Genomic DNA, 8,064 nt, shown 5'->3' with positions numbered 1-8,064 from the left:
ACCAGAGCTAAAGGGCTGACACCTATCATTCAAAAAACTATCACTCTTTTTTCTCCTTGAGGGTTGGCCAACTCTTGGACTAAATTCAACCAATCAACTAATGATCTTACATCCTATAAGCACAATGGAAAAAACTGAAAATATTTGAATCTATTAACGATCAACCAGTCTCTTTAACAGTCTTGCCTCTGTTTCAGTTTCTGTTATTTTAATTTTTTAGGACAAGTGCAGGGGCTTTGAGTCTCTGCAGCTAGACAAGAGCAGTAACCTCTATTATTGGTATAGTTGCCAGGTGGATGGTAAATAGAAGTTTGATTTTCATCTATGTGAATCTACTAACGAGGCTTTTCTTATCTGGGACTAGGCTTTTCTTATCTGGGACTAGAGTGAGGCAAGTGAGGCATTTGTCTCATTCTAGTCCCCACGTGTGGATAACTCTGAGAATAATTAATCTGTGTTTTCCTTTCCCATGAAAATATGATTCTGGTTAACAATTTGTGTTTTTATTTAAATACCGCAATAGCTTGTAATAACAATTCATCTAACCTGGAAGATGACTTTTACTACATTTGACAATTCAGGACACAACCAGTTTTACAGGATGTCATACTCCCAAAGGTCTCCAAGTATCACTCAATTAACTGTAACCTAGGTTATGTATTTTGCTCTACAGGAGTAACAGCCTATGCTCTATTTAGGTTATTTGGCATGTGGATCTATATACATAGTATAGATATTCTTAAGACTTTTACATGTGTTGATGGGTCTGTGGTTGGTGTTTGTGTTCTGTTGAAAATATAACCATGGAATTTGAGTCAAAGGAATAATAATTCAAAATGATAGAATGTGCATTAATTACATCATAGACTTTTCTATATTACTACCTTGTATTTCATATGAAGCTCCAATATATCATTAACATATATGTATTTAATTAGAAAAAAGTTATATATAGCTGAAGTTTTCACCATTTTTTTTTACCTCTAAAAAATATAAGGTTTATGAAACTCTTCCATCAAAAGCAGTAAACTGCTATGGCGGCATTTCTCCCCATCTCTTGGTGGAAGGTGGGGATGGAGTGAGCATAGCAGACTCTTCAGTGGGACATGTTTGAGTTTAAAAAAGCATACACTTCTTCACTCCTAGTTGAAAATTCTTGGTATTGAGCACTATGGTGCCTCATTTATAATAAATATTTTTTATAAATGTGTATACTTAGCTTATTTTTATTAGATAGCAAGCGAAGGGAGATTGTACCTGTTCTCGTTTGTTTGTTTCCTACTTCATTTCACGAAGGCTATGAGATGGCTATCTTTGTCATCTTTCTAGCTTTATAGTGTTAGTACAAAACCTTGCACACAATTGATGCTTGGTGAATATTTTAGAAATGGTATTTGAGATATGTAAATGACTTAGATGTTTACCAGAATAAGGAAAAAACTTTTGAATTTCAAAGGCATTTGAGATGTGAATTCAAGTGTGAACATACAGATGTGGTATAGAGATATTACACAATGAAGTTTGAGGCCGGTGGTACAGGACAGTGTGCAAGAACTGTCTTCATTGACCTTATACACCAATTGCTGAAGACAGGAACATTAACAGAAAAGTGGTTGGAACAATGTTCCCATAGATAGGTATCCAGAAGGAAACCATTCCAGTCTTCTCATATTACTATCTATGGGTTGTGTTTTTTCCCAAGCATTTATTTTCAGCCCATATGTGTGTTTAAGTGCATATTCTATAGAGATCGTATATATCTTGGTCTTTTTTTTCTTTTTAAATAATTTTGGCACTTTTTCTATTTAAATTGTCAATTAATATCTAGTGTAATTACTGATGCAGTTGGGATTAGATCTGCCATTTCATTATTTGTTTTTAGCTTGTCCACTCTATTTTTTGTAACTCTGTTCTTTTCTCTGGCCTTTTTATATTTTTTGAATATTTTAAATCCACTTCAGTTTTCCTATTGACTTTTTAAACAAATTTCTTTGCATTATTATTTTCATGGCTGCTTTGGGAAAAATCCTTAAATTTTCATACTCTACCTAGAACTTAACATCATGCAGCTTCATGTAAAATATAGAAATCTTACAATTCCCTATCTCCCATCTTTTTGTTTCATGTTTTTAAACATATATGTGATAAATTCTACAAAACAATGCTTTGATTTTTGCTTTAAACATTTGTATGATTTATTTAAAAAGAAAAGCAAATGAAAAATATTTGCATGTGCCTAGATATTAACCACTACTGATGCCTTTTCTTTTCTGATAATATGGATCTTTATCTGATATGATTGTTTTTCAGCCTCAAGAACAATGGTGAGCATTTATAGTAGTAGATATCTTTTGATAAGAGAGTTTCTTCATTTTCTTTTGTCTGAAATTCTTTCTATCCTCTTCATTTTAAAAATATTTTTTATTTTCCAATTATAGTTGGCATACAATATTATATTAGTTTCACTATATAACATAGTAATTAGACATTTGTATAACTTATTAAGTGATCATCCCGATAAATCTAGTACCCATCTGATACTATACATAGTTATTACAATATTATTGACTATATTCCTTATGTTATACTTTACATCCCCATTACTATTTTGTAACTACCAATTTGTACTTAATCCCTTCACCTTTTTCACCTAACCACCCAACCCCCTCCCATCTTGTAACCCTCAAAATGTTCTCTGTATCTATGAGTTTGTTTCTGTTTTGTTTATTTTGTTCTTTAGATTCCACATGTAAGTGAAATCATATGGCATTGGTCTTACTCTATCTGATTTACTCCATTCAGCACTACACCTTCTAGGTCTATCTATGTTGTTGAAGATGGCAAGATTTCTTTCTTTCTTTCTTTCTTTCTTTCTTTCTTTCTTTCTTTCTTTCTTAATCCTTTCACCTTTTCACGCAGCTCCAAACTCCCTCCCATCTAGCAATCACCAGTTTGTTCTCTGTGTCTATGAGTTTGCTGCTGTTTTGTTTATTCATTTGTTTTGTTTGTTAGATTCCACACATAAGTAAAATCACATGGTATTTGACTTTCTCTGTCTGACTTATTTCACTTAGCATAATACCCTCTAGTTCCATTCATGTTGTCGCAAATAGTAAGATTTCATTATGGCTGAGTAATAATATTCCATTGTATATGTGTACCACTTCTTTATCCAGTCATCCATTTGAACACCCAGGTTGCCTACATATCTTGGTTATTTTAAACAATGCTGCAATGAACATACAGATATATATGTCCCTCTCTTTATAATATGCCTTTTTCTCGTATTGCAGATATGCGTTTTAACTTAGCTTTCTCAAGCTTGACTATAGTATGCCTTAACATAGGCATCTTTGTTTTCATTCTGCTTGGTATCCAGAATGGTATAGCATATTGTGTTCATAAATTAAGCCAGTCATAAAAATTGAGAAAAATTTTAAGTTATTATTTCTTTAAAAATTTTTTTCTGCTTTATTTTCTCTATCTTCTCCTTTTTAGATTTCAATCATAGACATCTAATTCTGTTTGATCTTATCTGACAGGTCCCCAAGGCCCTGTTCATTGTTTTTAAACTCTTATTTTCTCTTTATTCTTCATATTCGACAATTTCTATTGATTTGTTTTCAAGTTTTCATACTCTTTCTTCTATCATTTCTATTTGACTGTTAATTGAGTGACTATTTAATTTCAGATACTGTATTTTTCAGTTCTCATTTTCTACTTGGTTCTTTTTATTTTTCTATTTCCCTGTTGGGATTTTCTTTCTTTTAATTCTTTGTGAGCATATTTTATTTTACTTCATTTATACTAGTGTAATAGCCATTTAAAAATCCTTGTCTACTAGTTCTGAAATCTGGCTCATCTTGGGGGAGATTTGGTTGATTTTTTTTCTCTTGAGAATATATTCCATTTTCTTGGTTCTTTATATGTTGGGTAATGTTGTATCGTATCCTAGACATTGTGAATATTAAGCTGTGAAAATTCTGTGTTCAGGTATTTTACTTACATAAATGTTGCTTCTTTTGTTTTAGTAGGCAATTATGTTGCCTGGGCTTGCAAATTTTGTTTCTTGTGGTTGCAGCTCAGACCTTAGTTCAGATGTTTTGTCACTGGCTGAGCTGCTTTGAGCCTGTTCCATGACTGTGTGGTTCAGGGATCAGTTAGAAATGTGGGTCAAGAATATGGGAATTCTTTTCCTAGTTCTTTCTCTTCTATGATTTCTCCCACTACATTCTAGAGTTATGATTTCCCATCTTTATTTTTCTGGTTGCTCAAGTCAGAAATATTGCAATTTTTCTAACTTCACCCCCACCACTTTGCATTCTCCGTGTCAGCTACACTTAGGTCTGAGCTGAAGGCTGTGCAAACAGGATCTTACTTTTTATAGCTCCCCTCCTCTGAGTACTCCCAAGAGAATCAATCTTTTTTTCTTTTTTTCCATTTCCTTTAGGTTAGCAATTTTTGGATTATATCCTGGTTTTATGATTATTTTCCTGAAGAGGAGTTGTTCAGAAGCAGAAATACCTCATTCCCAGATGCAAAAGTATTTTTCATGACTTTAAAAACTATTATGGCAATACAATTCACTTTAGAAGAATAAACTTTAATCTTATCAACTTTAGATAACTACTGTTGATATTGGATATATATATTTCATTCTGTGTCTATGCTTCAGAATATACCCACATACATACATAAATACGTATATAAATGCATATATATATGTATCCATATATATATACACACACATACACATGCAAACACATAAGGACATAAACAAACAAAACTTCAACAGGACCAAATTGTTTGGTAACCTGATTTTTTTAATTTAAAATAGGATATATATCTTTCCATAATATAAATTTACATTTATATTATTATTTTATAGTTGGTTATTTTTTGTTGTATGAATATATAATTTATAAACTCAACCTCTTATTATTAGATGTTTATGCTATCTCTGGTTTTTCATTATTATAAATAATTTTTCTAAGTACACATCCATTTCACTTGATAGTTTACATCAGCTATTGATGGAATGAATTGTTTTATTAGAATAAATTTCTAGCTATGGTATTTTTTATCAAAGACATATACAGTTTTTAAGGATTTAAATGTAGTTTAATAAATCATCTCCCATGAAAATTGTACTAATTTATCCTACCATAGTGTTTGTAGTAGGCTTAATAATGGTCCCCAAAGGTATCAAGACCTAATTCTTGGAACCTACAATGTTACTTTATTTGGAAAATGGGTCTTCACAAATGTGACCAAATTAAATAGAGATCGTGAGATAGAGAGATGGTTGTGGCTCATCCAGGTGGACCTTAAATGCAATCATAGGTATCCTTATAAGAAAGAGGCAGAGGGAAATTACAGACAAGACAGAAGAGAAAGCAGTATGACTACAGAGGCAGAGATTGGAGTGATGTAACCACAAACCAAGGAATGCAGGCAAACACCAGAAGCTGGAAGAGAAAAGTAATAGATTCTTCCTATAGCCTACAGAGAAACTGTGTGTCTGTCAACACCTCGAATTCAGCCCAGTGATACTGGCTACCTAAATGTACATCTGGCTCCAGAACTGTGAAAGAATAAATTTTTGTTGTTTTAAGCCACCAAATTTGATAATTTGTCACAACAGCTACAGGAAATTAATATATAATGTATAGAATATATAGTTTATTCTATCCTTATGGAAAGGCTTCATGATCTTTAAGATAAAATTGGACTATTTCATAATTTTTTGAATATTGAAAAACTCTAGGGACTTTATAAATTTTTGCTTATTTTAAATCCTTGGTTTTGTAGTCTATTGATGAAACAGCCACTAGAACTTACTTATTTCTTTTTTAAATGAAACACCATTTTCGCATTTCTCCCTCCAATATAAGAATCTAATAAGGACAGCCTAAAAGTTAAAAAAAAAAAAATGGACTCAAGTGACTTATGTTGAATGTGCATTGTTCCGTGATTTTTATCACTTTATAAAGTTGGTACCATTTCAGCCATAAGAAAGTTTCTGGAAACAAATGTTTCCTCTTTCCTAGAGTGTGAATTTAAGCTTTTGAAAAGTTGTAAAATACTTAAATAATTTGTATCTATTTTTATTCTCTGAACATTTTGAAAAATTTAACTGAGCAGAAGAGAACCAAATAATTTTAGGATAGTTTAAAAAAATATTTCCCACTCGAAACTAGTGAATTATTTCTCTCATACTTCTCTCATTATTTCTCTCCCTTTTTCTCTCTTCCTGTCACACACACATACCATACCCTGCAAATGCATTAAATGAGATCATATGCCCTATACTATAAGAATACAGTATGTTATGGTTGGCTTTGAAAATGTAGTATTTTTCTTTTTTTTTTTCTTGGCTTCCTCCTCCTTCTCACTGTTTCCCACTCCTTTTCTCACATCACCAAGCTTTCCTGCCTAGGGAACCCATGTTAACAATCTGGTATATATTCTCAGTAGTCATTTAGTCATTAATAAACATGATTTCTAGGCTATTATTTGATAAAAATGGGATTATAGTATTATATATACTTACTTTCTTTGTCTTTCAAAAATTTGTTCAACAGTACTTGTGGATAGGATATTCCTCTAAGTCTATTGGTTTAGCTTGAATTCATTCAGTCCCCCTCGCCCCCCGTCCTCCACCCTTTATTGTAAGACACAACGTATAAACACACAAAAAAGAAAACAGCAAGGATACTCTTGAGCCTCAAAAAGTAGCAAGAAAGGAAGAAGTTCCAGAAACGTTTTTTAAAGTACAAGACATATTAGTGCCCAGACCAAGGGTATGGAAGTCAGGCCAGAGCCAGCAGAGAGCTTCCTTCCCTCTCCCCAGAGCCAGGACAGCTCCAGCAGCCAGTCCACACAGGCAGAATGCTGACCAAGGGAAAACTATGCCAGTGAGCCTTCCCCACTTGGAGAGAAGGGCAACACAGGATAACTAAAAGCTCCCTCCTCCCATCCTTGCTCCCCTCAGGTCTACAATCGAGGAAAAGGAAATAGCATCCCATGTCACTGATTCTCTCCCCAGCTTCCTTGGCCCTAGTGTGCCCATACATGGCCTTTACCAAAGCCTGTCCTAGCTCGGACCCTGACTAGACCCACAAGGTACCCAAAGTTCACTGGGGAGGAATGGGGTGGTGAAAAGTCTGGGTGTGAAACCAAACATCTTTATTTGCAGTCTCACTGGGGCCTTTTCTTACAGCTTATTTGTTTGCTGGCCTGCTCTTCTAGCTGCATGGCCAGGCGCAAGGCCTCAATGACATCTTATAGCTGAGAAGTGCTTGGCTTGCTGGACCAGGGCAGACTCTGCCTTGTTCACAAAGGTCTCCAGGTTGTAATCTGGCAGCTCGGTCATCTCAGAGAGCTCCAGCCAGCCTGGCCGTTGCTGATAATCCTCTTGAGCTCTTCCATGGCCCTCCCTTCCAGCTCCCTGATCTGAGTCATGGCTTCATTAAAGTTGGAAATCTGAAAAGACAATTCCTCCTCTTTGGAGAAATTGCTTGCAGTCAGGGTCCTGCTAGAGCTGACTTCCATCTCTTCTGTTTCCATTTGAACTGGCTGCTCCCTACAGGGCCCACTGTAGGAGCTCAGTTCCTTGACCCTGTCTGCATATCTTAGTGTGTTTAAAGTATATTCACAGTGAAGATCAAGGTGAGATCATGGCTATTATGCAGGTCTCTGAGTTCTCCCTGATAAAGGAATCCCATAGCGCAGATGTTAGCTTGATCTTGCTGAATAGGCTATGAGCCTTGTTCTGTCCCAGATGCCCTCCTTCAGAGCCAGGAAACTTAATTTCTGCGCCCTCTATGTGGATCTGCCAGTCAGCACTGGAAGTGTCCGCACTTCGCTCATTTCCTGCACGATCCACCCAAGAGAACTTGCCATACACTCTCCTTTTGGCTAGAAGAAGAATCTGGAAGCAGGTGTGGTAGCTGGAAGAGTTGGAGTTGGCAAATGTCTGCCTGGAGGTGCTGCAGGCACTGCCTATGTTGATCATCTTGATGACATCATCAACACAGTTAACCTGCAGTCCCACCTCCTCCA

At 35.1% G+C, this 8,064-nt stretch overlaps 1 pseudogene; it reads right to left on the bottom strand.

The window, feature by feature from the left end:
- Window positions 1-7,200: 7,200 nt before the first annotated feature.
- The window catches only part of LOC102886337, a 2,398-nt pseudogene continuing 1,534 nt past the window's right edge, over window positions 7,201-8,064 (bottom strand).

Source organism: Pteropus alecto, unplaced genomic scaffold (assembly GCF_000325575.1).
Source record: "Pteropus alecto unplaced genomic scaffold, ASM32557v1 scaffold75, whole genome shotgun sequence".
Taxonomy (NCBI): domain Eukaryota; kingdom Metazoa; phylum Chordata; class Mammalia; order Chiroptera; family Pteropodidae; genus Pteropus; species Pteropus alecto.
The sequence above is the reverse complement of the archived record's forward strand: the minus strand, read 5'-3'. Positions and strand labels throughout refer to the sequence as shown.